At 38.8% G+C, this 19330-nt stretch overlaps 1 protein-coding gene across 1 annotated transcript in view; it reads left to right on the top strand.

Moving 5' to 3' along the window:
• The first annotated feature begins 278 nt into the window (after window positions 1-278).
• The window catches only part of LOC131679059 (asparagine-rich protein), a 105561-nt gene continuing 86509 nt past the window's right edge, over window positions 279-19330 (top strand). The window contains exon 1 of the mRNA XM_058959611.1: window positions 279-999. The gene's annotated coding sequence lies outside the window, so the exon portion shown is untranslated. The remainder of the gene's footprint in view (window positions 1000-19330) is intronic.

The following is a 19330-nucleotide window of genomic DNA, read 5'->3' as shown; positions in this document are numbered from 1 at the left end:
TGTTTACATAATAAAGACATAAGTTTTTTTTATCAATTACTTGTAGTTACACTTAACTCTACAATCAGTAAATCAATCGCTTTCAATTTAAATTTTTTGAAACCACGTTTTTAAAATTTTAAGTGCATAATTTATCAAAATATTAATCCTCATTAGTTTTCTCCGTAAAAAAATGTAAAACATTCGCATCGTGTGCGCTCTTTTGTTTGCTCGGCACACCACGCGGCGATCGTTTGGGTCTCCCGCGGATAGCGAATCAGCCGGTCGGTCGATCGTCGCGCGAGTTGGGGGCTGAATTCAATGCCGAGCGAGACTTTCTATACGCAATAATATTCAGTTCCATTTTGGCTGTTCCGGCGTGCAGCGCGCTCGAGTAATTGAGGCTCGGTTCGACAGACGTAAAAACCAATAATACGTACACAATCGATTAAACATAAGTGAAATAACTTCACTGTTTTGATCGACTTCTACTGCGCTGTGTAATATATTAATAGTTTCGGTTATTGTTTTTCACTATCGCCCCCCGATTGGTGCGAAGACCTTGACGATCGATAATTAGGTGCGAGATTTGTTGGAACGAGATAGCGTTCATTGACGACGGTGGAAAGATATTAGCCATTTGGAGTGAAATCCGGCCAAGTGTCTCTGATGTTTCCCGGGATTTGACCGTAGAGATCAATCGATAAGGCACAGTGCAAAGTGAGTGAAAGAGAAGAGACCAGTAGTGAGTTATGATTGCTGACTAACGCTTATCTTCCATCGTCAATCAGTGCATACAGTTGAAAACGCTGCACTCAGCTAGTGCCTTGGAGTGAAGGTTTTGATTGCCCTCCCAACTGACCGAGCTAACACATCGAAACAACGCAACCGTCACGAAGTGTAAATGTAGGAGAAATAACGTTTCGAGATATGTCACCTGAATACTAAAATGTGGAAGGCGTGAATAATAAATATGGTGCTTGAAGGAATATCAGCTAATTGGACGTTACACTGAGAGAGGTGAGTTTCATGCGTGATATGTGTTTGGTAATTTCTGTAAGATTTATGTGTGATGTGAGTTGAAAATTTTTGAACCACTTTGGCCCGGCGTTTGTTCGTGTTTTTCGAATTATTTTGGGTTTGTTAATGTAGTTTTGCTAGTGGTTTGCTCCTTTAGCTTGGATAGTTACATGTACACAATTGTGGAATATTCGTAGCTGCGCTTGTCGCTGGTATAAATAATCTACTCATGCTCAACTTTGTTCTTGGTCAGACAGGATTCCAAAACTTTTTTTCCTTAATATCTGGAGTCGATGAACACAGAAAGCTTGTTTTCAACTATGTCTTGATCATTTTTTTTCTACCGTATATAGGGTTCCAAAACTATTTTTCCTTGGAATTCCAGTTTTGAGCAAGATATGTGTTTCTTTCGCAGTGCTACAAGCAACTCATCTTTATATTCCAATGCTCAATACAATTCAAGAATATTTACAATACCCCAATTGCATTGAAAAGATCGTCGAAGACACTCTAAATTGATAGGCTTTATCAGTCTTCCGTAATATTGCAAGACAACGAAGTTATATCAAAACTTCATTTTTCACCTTTGACGAAACTGTTCTTGGCAGCACTGTTTTAACGGATCATTTTCTTAATGGGAAGAATTGGGGAGGTGGTTAGGTTAGGGATAAGGAAAATATCGATACATAGAACCTAGACAATACCGAAGTATTCTTCACTCTCAAGGGAACTAAACGACACTTTTCGATAAGTGAATTTACACAGAAAAAAATTGTTCATGAATCATGAACTATAAATTACGATTTCGGGAACTGAGCGATTTACGAAAATCGTGACCATGTTCCTGTAACTACGGATAATAATCCTCGTATTCATGAAACTATGTGTGTTTTATTTAAAAACTAGTTCGCGCAACAATGCACCTTGCATTACATTGCAAGTTTTGGATGGGTTACTGTGGTTGTTTCCTGGACATGTTTAGTTTTTGTTATGATTCTTGTTCATACTTTGGGGATACACTGGTTTTTACTATATAAACTAAAACGGTGGTCATGATTTCAGGAGCTTAGTCGCGGTTTTTCTTAATTTCTCATCACGGTACTGTGATATTTTATTCGTGAGTTTAGTATCGCATTTTTTCTGGCCGAGTAGCACGATTTCTTTTTCATGATTTCAGGATTTCAGTTACAATATTCGTAATTTATATTCACTTTTTCGTGATATTTCATTAAGCTTCGTCAGGCCCGTAGCCAGAATTTTGTTTCGGGAGGGGCTTAAAACTTGTTCTGGTGACTTGAGATAGTCACTTGAAACTGAATGTAATTTTGAAAATATCTTAGTGAAAACAGTTCCAAAACTAAGGCAATAGACAATATGTTGTCTAATACATAATGGTATAGTACATCGACGAATTCTTGCTTTTGAATTTGGTTTTTATTATTAATTTATAAGCTACCATTTTCACCGTTGGAATTTGCAAACGTGGTCTGGTGGGTGCTCCCATCATACAACTTGAAGCCAACGAAGTGAGGTTGTCCAGCGCAGATTCATACGATATGCGTTACGTCAATTGCTTTGGAATGGTCCGCTGAACCTGAACCATACGAAGATCGTAGTCGATTATCAGGGCTACACACTTTAGAAGATCGTAGACTCGCATCGTAAACTACCTTCGTGTCTAAGCTTCTTATGGCTGAATATGATGTTCCCGATCTTCTATCACACCAACCCGTGTCCTTTGTTCTCGAACACTGCTGCACTCTGAAATGCACAACACTAACTACGCTGCCAACAACCGATATTAGAAATGACCCGTAGCTTCAACGATTATAACGACATCTTCGACTTCGTCATTAGTTCCGCGCATGCCACTTTAGGTCTTTTCTTTTTAGTATAGTGCATTAAGACTCAATTATTTAAATACAAATGCAAATACAAGAGAATGTCGAAATTCACTCCAAATCTTCTGATTAGGCAGGCGATTTGTAGATCCGCAGAAACGGTTCAACTCCTATTCAACACAAATTTATAATAATTTTCAATTTAAATTTAAATTTACATTAAAGACTATTTTCAGACAAGTGAGGACCACTAATTATTTATCTATTTAAGTATTCAGATTTTTCACAGATCCTATTCTTTTATGAAATTGATACTTTTTATATCATTAGACAGGCTTATTTTTTTAGACAATTCTTCTACTAGATCCTTGAAACTATGGCAAAAGACAAACCAGTAATTTTGTTTGTTGACATGTGAAGGATGTACAAAAATACTACTGATTACTCTACAAAGCATAAACAAGAATTATAGTTGTATTTACCTAGATAAGGCAAAGATTATATTTGAACACTCGAAGCTTACAGGTTTCATTTCGGAATTCATGGATTTTTGGACAATAAAAAAGAGATGTTTCAATGAATTAATTTACTAAACTAGCCGGAATTTTATCTACTATAGGACTGCTCACTAATCGAAAGGAAATCGCCTGATTACTTTTATCAAGCAATTTACGTAAATTTTGTTAAATGTAACCAGAGCTTAAAAAACTGACATCCCTGCGTGAACTTGAATGAGAACCGAAATTTGATTTCTGTCCACCGCGATGAATGGAATGTTTGGTTCGTTTCCCTCGTCATTCATTCTCCCGACATAGCGCATTCGGGTTCGTATATGTTCGGTTTCAGAAGCAAATTGAATTTTGTTTCTATGCTAGCTTATTGAGCGAAAATGCACTAGACATAGATTACGCAGCTCACTAATGCTCGAACTGTCTACATAATAACAAATGAATGCTTTGGTTGGTGAAGGAATTACTATTTCCACTGCACTCAAACATTCGATTCTGCATGAAATTCCAGTCAGTTGGAAAGTTAATGAATGACCGAGGCGTTGAATCTGAATGTCAGTTTCGATAAGCAGAAATAGTTAACTGATTTTGAAAGCACTGAATGTAACATTGATGATACCACTAGAATTACTCGAAACTATAAATATGGGTGAGCTAAATAATTTTAGCATCACGCTTGCTTCCGACAAATCATAGAAAACACATCGCACTTGCTTCTCCTGTGCCGAAGAGACTTTCTTTAAGATTTCTATGTTTTTAAATTATCCGATTTCTGTGAATCTTTTGCAAAAATTTTTATCAGCGGCAGTTTTCGTGATGCGAAGATGCTTGCAGTTAGACTTTCTAAGTAAATTCAAACAATCATCTCAGTAATTGTTTCGTTTTAAAATAGCTAAAAATTTTTTACATTCATCATCAAATTTGGAAGAGATGCATTACTTCTTGAAGAAAGCTGTAATACTTTCTGATTATAGGTTTGTTTTACTAAAATTTAGGAAACAATTTTCAATCAACGTTGTTCCACCTAACGTTGAATGTTGTGCGGATAACGAAGACGTAATGTGTTTTCGAAAATGCTGTTTTATGCAAACCGAATTGAGAGGATCAGAGCGAAATTCTGAAAGCACTCGTTCTGAGTGCATAGAAAAGATCAGTGCAGTAAAATTTCATTTCATTCAATCGAAACTGAATGAACGCAGTCAATCAGTCGTCTACGGTAGCATTCATATTCATTTAACGCATCAGTTGCTGTTGATCTGAAGCTCAGTTCGTGGCACTTCACTCATCGATGCTTTCAAATGAGTTGCAATTCATATTCAACCTCCTTCGTTTGATCCTCCTCTGGTTTTCTGGTGGTAGAAACTAAACAGGCATAAACGTCAAATGACCAGAACCTGTTATTCAATTGACAGTGAACTCTGAGTGACTCAAACGAAGACGGCAGCAGAACTCAATTGATATAGTGGTGGTATGCTTACAGTGAAAGACTCGCAGTTTCACTTGAAACGAATATTTTCGTTTGAAATTGATATTTTACCGCACTGGAAAAGATAGAAGAGGTGCTCTAGAAGCTTCTTAGATTAGCTGATTCTTTTTTCCTCCTCCGTGATTTCCGATCATCTCTCATTTTAGTCCAAAATGAATAAAAAACAGATCGTGAGACTGCTATATACTGAAGAAATAGAATCGAAATTATTTGACTAATATATTCAACCAGTCACAACATTTTAGTCGCAACGGTGTTACGAACTCGCATGAACGGAACGAATTCCTCGCATGAAAGTGAAATTAAGTGCCAATGAAAATGATGATGCGTTAAAATGAAGCGAAAGCAAAAACTGTTGCCTCAGCTATATCATTCTCAGCAAATTGAAATATTTTTTTGCTTAGTACGCTTGAATGTGATGTCTAGTATTTATACTAAGAGTACAGAGTGCACAGACCTAATACAGTAATTCAAATTGGGTACAATTCAAAAACCTGTCATTTAAATTTAAAATAGAGTTGCCAATATCGAGTATTACATCTGAGTTTTGTTAAAAGGGACAATCACTTGCGATGATGCGTTCACTTTTGCAGAGTTTTAGTACTCAGTCGTCCATTAAACTTCTTCTACTATTTTTAAAATAATTCATAAGTGAACTTGGTTCAATGCTTTAACCAATCGAAACAGTGGTTCTGTTATATCTATTTCCAACAATAAAAATAATAAAATGAGTTTTACTAGTTGTCCAACAGATCTCACGCAAGCTCTTAACCATTGCACGTAGATGCCTGTTAACGAAGCAGGGAAATATTTTTTTCTCGCCAACTGCGTATGGAGGGTCGTTCATATCTATCTCGCTATTGAAATCTTCCGTTTCATAATCGTGGTTGCTGCCTTTATGTTCGCAAACTTGCTTGCTTGTTGTCTTTATGATTGTAAATTTCCTCAATGATTGTGCTGGCTGTAGATTTTGAGATATTGACACAGCTTTTGCCGTTGTCAATATTTCCTGAACATGTGCCACATATTTGGTAATTGTTTGTGTTCAGCGGTAAATAAATCGTAATGTGACGTTTTTCACAGAACTGGAACGTATTAGTTTGCCTTTGATATGTGCAAAGAATACTATGTGTAATTGTACTATCGCATCATGTTTTGTACTGCATTCCTCCCATATGTTTATGTATCTGCAAGTAAGCGGTATCCGATCTTGTTACCGAACATTGATTCTCTCATCGTCCATTTATATGATGATCTTAATTGCAGCATTGTCACACAAAAATATTAAAATTTCATGGCTTTAAATCATTCAAAATCAATGATTTCGCCTGATCCAATTTGTTAAACACTATGAGCGCTGGTAGAACTCAATAAAGGTGGCTATCGTAAGTATAGCCTCCATTTTCACCTTCAGAAAATGTTCCTTATCACAAATACTCGGTCTTATGCGAATCATCACTAATCACAGTATTTGGCAGGTGCACCACTTCTTGCTGCTGCGACTCACTCACCTCGCCAGATTACTAGGGCATAGTATAGTAGAAGTTTCCTTTGTTCTTCAGACAAGGAACACAATATAAAAGTAACTTTATTTGTCGTTCGCTTCACACCGGCTGGGACAGAAGCATAAACCACACTGAATTTCGTGACCATTGATTTTGGTTGTTGGAAGCAGCAATCTTCTAGCTTTATCTCAAACCAAACGAGCTACAAGCTAATGACGCTGATAATAATGTTTTACTGTATCGATTTTGTTGGCTATTTTCGGCAAATTTGAGACTAAGAGAAACGAAAGCAATGAAATTGAAAGACGGATAGGTATTCTAGAGCGTATCAGTTATAAAATTAGAACGGAAAACTAGAACCAGGCAGGCTCATATGGGCATGATCGAAAGGAAATGTGAAGAATTCTTTGCCTTCTGCAGAGTAGGAGTTGGGCGTTGCACCCAAGTCTACCGCATGGTCTATGGTAGAACATAACTCATCATCATGTTTTACCGCCGACGCCGGCCATAGTAACATAATAATGGTTTTGAAACTTATTTTCAAAACATTTCGGGGAGGGGGGGGGCTTTAGTCTCCTAGCAACCCCCCCCCCCCCCTCCTCTAGCTACGTGCCTGAGCTTCGCGTTGAATTTTTCTGGTAGAGTAGTGTGTCTTATGTTCATGATTTCAGGATCTCAATTACGATTTCCGTAATTTCAATTCACTTTATCGTGATATTTTAGTTTTAGTTTGTGTTCATGAGTTCAGGATCATAGTCACGATTTTTGATATTTTAATCACGAGCAGTGTAAATTATGTTCATGATTTCAGAATCTTAGTCACGTTTTTCGTAATTTATATGCACGTTATTGTGATATTTTATTTCGTTATTGACTTCACGTTCGATTTTGACACGTGCAGTAATGTAACTACTGTTCTTGTTTAATTACTATCGGATTTTCTACTCTGAGTAACGTGACAATATGATTTGGTTCAGAAAACCGTAAAGGATTAACTTGTTTTGACTACATTACGAACACGGTTCGTGGCTCTATAATATATTTTTGATGTTCAGTGTAATTTTCGTTTTCTGAACCTTATCGAATGAATAATGATGTTCATGATCCTAATAGTTTTCTTATATATGATGTCTTCTAAATATCACAAGCACTCAAGATAGATTGTGAACCATGTGCTAAGAGTCATGAACCAGTTCACATATTCATGATTTTTTTATGATTTTGTGAACTATTTCACGACAGCGCATGGTCAGGTGTGACCATTATATTAGGAATCATGAATCAGCACTCGTTTCTATGAATAAGATTTCATGATTTTGTGAACTATTTCAAAAGCATAGTCAGTCGCTAGGAATCATAAATCAGTTCACGTATACATGAATAATATTTTCGCGATTTTGTGAATTATTGCCCGAGCTAGAATGGTAAACCTTGACTAGTATCTTAGGAATTATGAACTAGGTCACGAATATATAAATTATTTCATGGTTTTGTGAACTAGTTCAAGATCTTCAATGGTGACCAATTCTTTAGAAATCAGGAATCAGTTCATCTATACATGAATAACATTGTGTGATTTCATGAGCACGAATATTGAATCGTGACTATTATATTTGGAATCGTGAACTAGTTCACGATGATTGAAAGGATTCATGAGTAATATTCTGGGTTTCGTGAAATAGTTCACGAGTAAATGTTTTACAAAAGCTATGAATAAAATCACGATTCAACCATTGGTTTTATGAATGATGTTCATAAAGTTATGAACTAGTTCACGTACGGAGAATCGATTTAGTTTTGGTATGGCCGTGACTGAAGTTCACAAAACCAAAACGAATATCTTCACAAATAAATTACTATTATAAATAATTACAGTCTACTATCAAATTCAGTTTGTTCTTCAAATTATATCCCCCATGATTTCTGTCATTTCCTTCCTATACTTCAGTGTTCACTTTGCGTCTGGCTCTAGGTTCGTGCATCAATAAACTCTGCTGAATCGACCCAAAAGATCCCAAAAAGGATGTCGAACAAGATTCGTCTCCAAAGACTCCGAGTTCCCATTTAAAATCAAACAGATTGAACTGGGTTCCACCATATCCAACCTTCTTTCAGATCAAAGATAGTCCGCGAAGTATTCCAATATTCCACAAGACGCAGAAATATTAAGCTGTGCCAGATATATCGAAAGTTCGCCTAGATAAGTTCAGAATTGTGATATTTTGTCTAAAGAGAATAAATGGCGTTACAGGCGACAAGACATTCATGAAGAACTAAAGCGTTTACATACCCGCTCACAGGTTGAGATCGATGGTGTAGTTATCGATTTGAACTTGGCATGCGTGGATCTACTGACCGACGGGATTGGCTGTTTCAAAAACCCTCTGCTCCAGTGAGCGAAGATTTGAAGTGACAATCGCAACAGGCGAGACTGCTTGTTCTTCGACAAAGATCGTCTGCATGATCGGTTGTTGGTGCCGCGCGTCATGCATGCAGTATTGCACTAATTGCAAGCAAATGGGTCTTTGTAACAATATTTTTTTTCTCTCTTGAAAGTCGCTAAATACACTACCAAGAGAAAGCTCTGCCACAAATTTGAAGCTAAATGGTCTTAGACAATTGAGAAGAAACAAAGAATTTCCTACGCTTCCAGGAACACTAAAAATCTCATGTGACATGTCAACCAGAGATTCAACTTATTAAACTTAGTGCAGGATTAGTTGGACCTAGGTTGGGAATTTACAATTTTGTGGTATTGTGGATCTTCTCCCAGTATTGAGGAGACTTCATTTTTTTATGGTTCGGCAGGGGGTTATCTTCTCGATGATAATTGATCTAGCTTACTCTACGATCTTTGCTACAGCTTTAAAAAGGTGGCCTACTTTACTGCTCATGACCACATTTCCGTTTCCCTTGTTCCTATGAAACTGAGCAAACGAGCAGAAAATGTTCGCAATAATTTTCGCTTTTTTATATCTTTATTTTAGAGGCTTTGAGCTGGTTCACCTATTTTCGCTTTTTTTGGTTAAAATTTGAAGTCTTGTTCTTTGTTTAATCTGGACTAACACGACTGTAGCGTAGTCGTTTGGCACTTTTGGTAGAGTCTCAGTTATGCACATTTTTGCTGTCTGCTTTCTTTTACAGTTCAACTTTCAAACAGTAATTTTGTGTGTACCTGAGAATGATACTTCTAACCTGATTTATTTTATGGCTTAACCTCACTTATTTTATAAAGCTGATCAAGATTTGAGAACCCCCCCCCCCCCCCCCCCTTTGAGGTTGGCACCTTTGGCGGGGGCCAACCTGGTCTTCACCGCAAACTCCCTATTGAAGTGCCGATTGGACTCTACACAGAATCGCGAAGATTTCTGCTTGAAATACGGTACAGTACCTACCAAGCGCATGAGATAGGCCTAATCTCATTTCACGACAATACACACCAGCACCGGCTCAGTCCTCCAACAACCGTCAGTATTGCAAACTATGCATTCTTCAAGTTGTTGCTCCATCCAATCAGACAACCATCGCTCACAAGGAGGAATTCTCACATGGAAAGTTGTAAAAGGAAAACTACGTGTGAGTGCAAGGTCACTGGGAGCAAGAATGTATTCAACTCATGTAACCACATTCTTGTGTGGCTAGTTGAACGATCTATTGGGTTGCTGTGTTTATTTTCAAGAGTGCCTCTAGAGCAGCAGTAGGTGTTGTCAAGAACGCACGACCGTCTTCTGAAGATGGTGTAACTTTGATTGAATTGTCATGACTTCTTCCTTCTGTCATTAAATAAGGCACCCGTATGCCAGTATTAGTCTAACAATTGTTGTGTAGATCCACTGAATGTACTATGGTTTGAGTGTTCAAGGTTTGCCGAGAGCCAGTCTACATTGACCGAAGGCTTCTTGTTTCTGAAATCGATGTGATCTGTCCAATTAAGTTTTGAGTGAAGAATTACCCCAGCGTACTAAACTAGATCTGCGACAATAATTTCAGAGTCAAAGAACTGCAATGGACGAGCTCGAGTTGTAATCCTTCGTTGCGTAAAAAAGCACCATTGATGTTTTATTTGGATTTACTAATAGTCCAACATGAAGACACCATTGCTCAGCAACACACAAAGCTTGCTTCATCAAAGCAAAAAGTGTATGATCGCAAATACCGGTCATCGGCATATGATAATCATCGACGAAACCATATGTCGAAAGCCCAAGCTCATTAAGTTTTCTTATCAAGCCATCGGAAATAGGTTCCATAGAAATAATGACAGTACACTACCTTGAGGACATCCGCAGACACTCAGTTTTCTTATTTCTACTCGTCTTAACGATAAGCACAGATGTCGGTTGCTCAGCATTGCGTATATGCAGTTCGAGATCTATGAAGGTGCTGCTTCCAAAATGGATTCGTAAGACACGTTGTCAAAAGCAGCTTCAATAACAAGAAACATTCCTAAACTTGAATACTTTTGCGAAAAATCTTTTTCAATATTGTAGACAACATTGTGTAACAGGGTGATAGTAGATTGCCCCCGCTGATATGCATGGTGCATTGCATGCAGCGGGCTCTCACACGATCTAACATTCCGAATGTAGTGGTCGATTAAACGTTTCACTGATTTGAGAAGGAAGGAGGTCAGACTGATTAATCTGAAGCGTTTTTATTTGCTCATTAGCAACGCGGCCACTTTTGTTTTTTTTTTATGTTTTAACGAAACTAAATTGGCAAGGGACTGGAAGGTGTGAAATATTTTTCAATATTAAGAGCCATAATACTCAAGAGAGAGCAATGAGTTGAAGAATGAAAGTTTAGAAATACGTGGAGTAAGGTCATATGAGCCAGCTTAGAGTTTCCCGGCGACTTAACCTTTTGTCTGCTACCGCAGGAGTCAAGATATTTCGACATCAATCTATTGATACATTCCGTACTAGCGCGCGGTGCCAAATCGTGGATGTGTGGATTCCGTATGATCAAGGTCCATACACACGGGGCTCTTCGTTTTGACGTTTTCGTATTCGATATCGTGTTCGATGTTGTTCTTCGCTACGAAATGTTCTGCCTCGGCTAAGGAGGTAAACGTTATTAGTACTACATGCCTCGTATGATGTAGCTGTAGGTGTGACACTTCAGTACGCACAAGTTCCATTTTCACCTTGATCAATTTTTCAACCTCGTGCACTGTAGGTCAACGACTAGTTTGCGTAAAGTCAACTGCAATTGTGTTCTCCTGTAATGTGCGAAATTTATTTCGCAATTCGCTCATTTCACTTGCAGTTGGGGGTAACGGGACTTTGCTAAACATATACGCCAGAGTGGAGCGGCGCGGGCTGGTATTTTTGTTGGTGTGCTGTTCGCTTGCGCTACGTTTTTGCTTTCTAATCTGTCGGAACCTTTTTGAATATTGAAAATCCCAGAGCTATATTGAGAGTTACTTCTTAGCTTATAGAACATATCTTCTGTAAATGTGTTGACTTGAGCTCCCGAATCTATTAAGAATTCGCAATGCATTCCAGCCACTCTTGCCGCAATTATACTTCCATCAGTACATTCAGCAATTGATGCTATTATTTCCACACGATTTGGTTCAGACTTCATTATCTATCACCATTGAAATATTTATTTTTATTTGAGTTTATTATTTAGTTACATTATTAGAAAACTAAGCTACAATATTGCAAAATTTAATTATCATTTGAATCACTCACATCAGGTTCAACTGTTGAAAGAATTTCCTCCATTTTCTCTACGGTTGCTATCTTTAACGGCTTTTTATTCAATTCTCCGCTATTTTCATCAGCCGGCCTTTTTCTGTCTGTAGTTCTGTAACGACATGCACGTTGAATATGGCCGATTTGCCCGCATCTTCTGCAAATTTTGTCTAGAGCTTCGCATTCTGATGATCTGTGGTATACACTACTGCATCTCCAACATCGATCTCCATGATTAGGATCAGTATTTCTGTAAAATTCGCGGCGACTGAATTCCCCGTTTCTGGAGCTGCTCGATCTATCCGTTTGCTTGTAACGTAATTCACCTCGATATGTCTGATTGCGTCGGTAGGGTTTACCACGAGTTTCAAAGCGCTGATAATTTTTTCGGTGACGATCTGTATTGGTGGGAAAATCGGCGCTGACCGGTGCTATGATTCCTTGTTCGAATTTACCATGTTTTTTTTTGAAGAATTCCTCGTTAATGCGTATTGCTTCGATTTCACGAACCTTATCGACGAGATCAGTAAACGTTCCTTTGCGACTTAATATCTTTAAAGCTGTAGTGCGTACCTCCTTGCTGCACGCATGTTCTGCGATAGTCCCGATAATCTCTTCAAATTCTTTCTCAGCGCCGAAGTCACATAGACGAGCGGTGGACCCAACTCTCGTGATATATGTTAAATCGGATTCACCTGGTTTCTGTACCATCAACGCCAATTTACGACGCTGCAGCATGACATCGGAGCCTGACCCGAAATAGGATTTTAAACGGTATAAAGCATTTTTAAATGGTTCAGAGACGGGATCCGGTGCTCCCTCTCCGGACTTCGTGTTTCTAAATATCTCCAATAAGCGTTGACCAGCTTTGACTTTGAAAATTGTGAACATTGTTGTTTCGTCAGCAATACCCGCTAATTTCAATGAATCTACCAAAAGGTCTTTCCAAAGCTCGAAAGTGTGACGGTGGATTTCTTCGTCGTCCGCTAACGGTTTGCATTCGGGGACACTGATGGAGGAGACCGACAGCTGGTTAACTGAAGATACGAAACGGGACTCATCCAGAGTCACTCCCTCACGTCTAGTACTTGACAGTCCCACTTCTTTCTCAAAATCAGCAACACTATCATCATTGTTGTCTTTTTCAGTAGCCGTACGGAGTATTCCAATGTTCGCTTCAAGTGCATTCTTTTCTTCGCGGATCTTCTTTAATTCCTCAGCCAATTGTGCATTGAGCATTTTCTCGTCCTGTAGTTCTTGTGTGAGTGCATTCAGCTTTGCGCTCTTTTGATAGCGTTGCAACACCGACAATTTTTGCGGCTTCATTATTACGCCTTTCTGTAATATATCGAGGCAAAAAAATCTTTCACTTCATGGAGAACCCATTATTTAAAAATAATATGAACATTCCATCTAAGTTTGAGAATTATGTAGCACCAAGAAAAACGGTTGGCAAGACAACATCACAAAAGAAGGTTCTTCTTCTTCTTTTTTTTAATTATAATTTGCTCTTGAGCCAAGCAAATTTCAACAGCTGCTCGATTAATCGCGGAAGCAATGTTAAAAACAGAATCTTGACCTATCGCAAGAATCTACAATGTATGGAAGTAATCACAGTTCCATTACTTCATTGAAAAACCTATTCTTTTATATGAACATTACATGTACTTTTGAAAATGAGCTGATGATCACTAAGAGAACGGTTGACAAGGTAACATATTTATCGAAATTAAAGTTGGTGTGTTCATATCTTGGCCTATCGCAAGAGTATGATCTTTTCTCTCTTTTTTTGTTAATTTGCCCCTAAGTCAGGCGAATTTTGTGAGCTGTCCAACCAACCGCGGAAGCAACGTTAGAAAACAGGGTCTTGACCTTTCGCAAGAATCTAGTTTAACAGTACTCGTGACAGGATCTTGACCTTTCGCAAGAATCTAGTTTAACAGTGCTCGTGACAGGATCTTGACCTTTCGCAAGAATCTGTAATTTAACAGTATTCGTGACCTATCGCACGATACTGAAATTATCCTCAATCTGTGAGACCACTCGCTCACATTCACATTTGCGAAACAATTTTTTTTTGTTCTTGTAGGCGTTTTAATTCATTTAACTCACCTTCCAGAGCTTCGACTGCGCCAATGTAGTGACCGAACCTAAATTCTGCGCAATGGAAAACTGAACTGTTCTTCCTGAATTTCTTCAAGTGAATGAATTTTCATACCAAGTTCGTTGCTAACCCATCTAAACATGGTATGTTCGCACGCTTTGATCATTTACTGACTGCAGTCCCAACATGTATGAAGGAATATAATCAATTAATAAATGGCTTCATAGAAAGCTAGATAACTATTAATATGTGTTAAATCATTATATACAAATTGTAATAGTTCGATTTATTTCATTAGTTTTATTTATTACAATTATTTATTTATTTGTTTTAGTTTTATTACATTATCATCTGTTCTCTACAGAGATGTGGAAGCAGACTGTGCACTTCTTAGTCCTTATCGCTGCTTTTCTATTCTTTTCAATTCTCGGCTTTGAATAAAGTTTCGAAAATTCCGCCAAGGAACCCAAGCAATCAATTACCATTATAAAGTAGCCTTAGATTTGCTTTAAATGTTCATAGAGGTCTTAAAGAGCCATTGCGGCCTATAATACGATTCAATGCTGATATAATGCCAAAGAAGCAAAATAAAGTGCTATTACTGAGTAGGGATTGATAGCTTACACACCTAGAAAAAATCGTGTAAATTTACGTCTCCTGACCCTGACATATACGAGCATCAAAAATGACTTAGTTTTATGTTTGATTCCAATTTTACATAACGTTGAATTTCACAAAGCACGTAATTTTACTTCACATATGGCGTTTGTGCTGAATGGTAGTAACTGTAATTTTGTGTCATTGAACATGTAAAGTGTATGTTTCATGTAAAATTAAACGAAACACGGTTGTTTTTCGGCATTTAGTGAATTACGGCTTGTTAAATTGTGTCATTTTTGCAATTACGTCAACGATAAAATTCAGAATTTTTTGGTGTGTAGTTTCTGCATTACTAACGTTAATATTTAGCCGCAATGCAGAACTATCATAATTGAAAGCGCAATATCGGCACTACTCATGCTGTTAGACAGCTTCAATTGGCTGTCATTTTCCGCAATGATTTTGCGCAAACGGATGTACTGATTTCATTCTACCTCGACCAGAATCTTTCTTAAATCTTCACAACTGAGAGGATGTAGACAATACACTCTAAAAAGAAACTGGGCAAAGTTTGGTTAATTTCGGTCAAGTACGAAAAAAGTTACGCTAGCTTAAAAATGTCACAATACTTATCGACTCACGCTTTAGATGCATAGCACATAATAAGTTCCGTTCCGTTACAACTATTTTATATTCACTTCATGTTCATAATAGCTTCCGCTCCCCAAACCTACATGTAATCAACTCCACTAAACCAATACCTGCAATTAATTGAGTGGATTGTAAAATCACCTGCAAATTTGTTGATTGCGGTTGGAAAATTATTAAACACCAACCGATTGCCGGTTGCTACCTTTTACATCTACCTTTATCAACACACAAGGAGTTAGCTTTTCACCGACAACGGACCGCTCGTGGCACGTCAATTATGTATTTAATAATGACGGATTGATTTGTGTAAACGAAAATTCCATCCAATGGTCAGAGTCGAAGTATTGATTGCAATTCATTCCACACCCGCCCGAGCCACGCCGCGTTGCGTTTCATTCACGTTGGCATATGAGTCACCGGACAGCCATGTGCTCAGCTCCGATCGCATGTGGGAAGGCACAAACCTTCCACCAGCAGCAAGCGCCCGCAGTTTCATCACACTACCGTTGCCGGGCTGGGGACGGTCGGGGAGACTGCCTGGCAGCGTACGCTGAGCGAGATTCGATGGAATAGAGGTTGCCGCAACGTGAGTGTTTATATTTTATCCAATGATCAGTAAGTAGGTACATGTAACGAACAACGTTAAAAAACCCCTTTTATAATTGGACAGCTCATATCTTCATCATCGTAGAAATTGTGAGACACGTGGAGTTTGAGAAATACATAAAGTATGACATCCTAGGTTGAGAGAATACATGTTTAGAGTTTCTATTAATACACAGAAAAAAATATTACAGCTGATTGCATCGTATTGTTTGTTTAACTATAAAGTTTAACTGTGCTGTGCTACTCATGATCGCATACTTCTCGCAATTTCTATGGGATTTTCTATCTTTATGGGACTGACTTGCGACCATATGCAGTGTGCTAGTTAGTACGCTCAGCTGAGAGATATTGAATTTTTTTAAAAATTCCGCACATTATGGAGCCACTTGTTTCCCATGTCATCCTGCGACGCTGTCTTAAATTTGAGCTAATCTGTCACCCCATTTTTAAAGTGTTAACGGTGAACCACGTTTATTTGTTTATAAATTTAACAAAAACGATAGGTCACAAAAAAAATATTACTTCAGAAGTATGAATTGTTCGGAGAAGTTGTTGCCTTTGGGATTGTGCTTCTATATGAATACACCGTTCAGTGATTATTTCCAGAGCCGTAGCAATCCTGTTTTGCGTGAGGGGGCAAATTTTTTTTATTAAACTTAACTTATATTTAAAGCAAGGGACTGGAAGTAAAATTATTTTTAATATTTAGAACCACAGTACTCAAGACGATTTGGTGTTTAATGTGGATGAAGCAATTGCGCAATGTCGCGACACGGATCCAATGTCACGCCCCAGGATCCAGAAGCTGAAGTATTCTTTTAAGTTGACCTGTGAACTTCAGGTCATGAATGGTAACGTGCTCCCAATTCACCTGGAATTTGTGCAGAACTTACTACAGTGGCAACCGTAAGATGTTTACGATACCGACTTACACCTAGAGGCAACCCGCCTCAATATTACCGGGAAAAGTAACTACCTACAAGGTAGCGTTGGAGAGTCGGATCTCGAACAACTCTGCCGCTATCATTCCACATACTGAGCTTCGCATGCTGGGAGCTCGCCAGCTGACGAAAAAACACAACACACCAATTCAGTAATAGAGTCTTTTATCTATTTTTTTTAATGTTACTTCTATGACCAAATCAGCCACAAGAAGTCCAATTTCAGCGAAGGTCTACCGGATATCAGCGATGTTATAGCTTTGAATCAGTATTTGGGAGGTCCCCGTACAATATCGTGAAGGGCAACAGTGGCTTAGGCGCGTGGAGAAAAGACCAGGCGAAGAAATCGACGAGATGTCAGCTGTCTCCGTCGAAACCAATGATGTATGCGAGGGTACACAGTATCTTAGAAATTGGGCGTTACGCGAACCCCGTTAATCGCCGGATTTCATCACCCGTGGTACCACAATTCTCATCCCCAAGGACATACCAATTACCTGTCTAACAAGTCTGCACAAGATCATGAGCACCTTCATCACTACATACAGCCCACTATGAGAAGAATAGCACCAGATCAGGACCAGAGGAACAGAAGGGATGTAAAAAAATACACAAGACTGAAAAGATCAAGTTATCCTCCATGCAATCATTGTTTGTATTTGTATTTGTATTTATCATATATACACCAACAGGCAATTCAAAACCACAATGATGTCTTAATGCTAAACTTATTGCTAACAGTCAAATCGTTACAAACTTTGATAAAAATAATAACAATACAGTGAAAAAATCAACAATGAAGGAATCAGCCGAAATTAACGGGTCCGTTGAAGGCTAGGTAAAATCATTGGCGTTGGGCGAGGCAAATTAAAGTCGAAAGCTGATGCGACTCGGTTGACGATCCTTTGTAGGCCCGTAATGGCCCCGTGCAGAATTAGTGCGTCGAAATGGCAATCGGAGCATGAGGTTGTTACGCGTTGTTCGAGGTGCAACATTTATGTTAATTTGTTCCAAGATGGCTGAGCAATCCAGATGACCTCACAAAGTATCAGCATCAAACAAAGCCCTTGCTGTATTCCATCGAACAAGCAGGGGTTCCAAACTAATCAGCTGGCACCGGCTTTCGTAACTTGGCAGACGGACGGGATCTCTCTACGGCAAACTACGAAGCGCAAAACGTAAAAAGCGTCGTTGCACGGACTCAATTCTCTCAATACCGTTGTTATAGTTTGGGCTCCAAACTTCGCAGCAGTACTTCAGGATTGACCACGACAAAGAGCAGTACAGCGCTTTGAGAAAATACATGTCAGTAAAAATTTTCGCTATCCAGAAGATGCATCCCAGCATTCAATATGCTTTGCTAACTGTATAGGAGACGTGCTGTTTAAACGCAAGTTGCGAGTGTCCTAGATCCTTCACCTGACTAACACGTTCAATGTCAATATCAGGTAGACAGTAGTTAAAACAAACCGGGTCTTTTTTCGTGAGAACGATGTCACCTAGCACTTTTTTGGATTTACACACATACGGTTCGTGTTACACCAGTCAGCGAAGGCTTCATACTGCGGTTGGAGTAATCTGCAATCTTCAGTAGAGCTGATGAGAAGAAACATCTTGAGATCGTCTGCGAAGGACAGGCGTGGAATCTTCAGAACTAGATGAACGTCGTTGAAGTAAAGCAGAAACATCAGCGGTCCCAAGTGACTTCCCTGGGGTACTCCTGACGTAGAAATAAATGTGGGTGCCTGACAATCTCCAATGACAACCACTATTTCTCAACCTGAAAGGTAGGATCGAAACAACTGCAACAATACTACCGTTAATTCCAAATCTCTCCATTTTAGTGATTGTTATTTCATAGTTCACTTTGTCAAAAGCGGTAGATAGGTCTTTATAGATAACATCCGTTTTGAGCGCGACGTTCCATACTCTCTGTTATGTATGATGTTAGGCAAAGCAGGTTAGTCGTTGTCGAACGGCCAGACATGAAGCCATGTTGACCGTCACTTAGGTACTGCTTGCAGTGAGCCTGAAGAGGTTCCATAATCACCAACTCTCGAACAACTTCGAGACAGCACTCAATGAAGTAATTCCCCGGTAATTATTGTCGTTTCGCTTATTACCCTTTTTATGGACTGGGAACATGTTCGCGGACTTCCAGCAGGATGGAAAGATGCCAATTCGGCAATCCACCACGACGTTTGATTGAGAATTCAGCGAGTGGTTTTGTCAACAAGTTTGCTCCAGCGAACAGAAAAACCCGTCCGATGACCATACTTCGATAGCCCGATAGTTTGATGTTGGATCAAATCGGCGATTTTGTCAGATATCGCACCCACCCGAGTTACGTCAGAAGAAATAATCATCTAATCAGAAATGCCTCATG

This window comes from Topomyia yanbarensis, chromosome 2 (genome assembly GCF_030247195.1).
Source record: "Topomyia yanbarensis strain Yona2022 chromosome 2, ASM3024719v1, whole genome shotgun sequence".
NCBI lineage: Eukaryota > Metazoa > Arthropoda > Insecta > Diptera > Culicidae > Topomyia > Topomyia yanbarensis.
The sequence above is the reverse complement of the archived record's forward strand: the minus strand, read 5'-3'. Positions and strand labels throughout refer to the sequence as shown.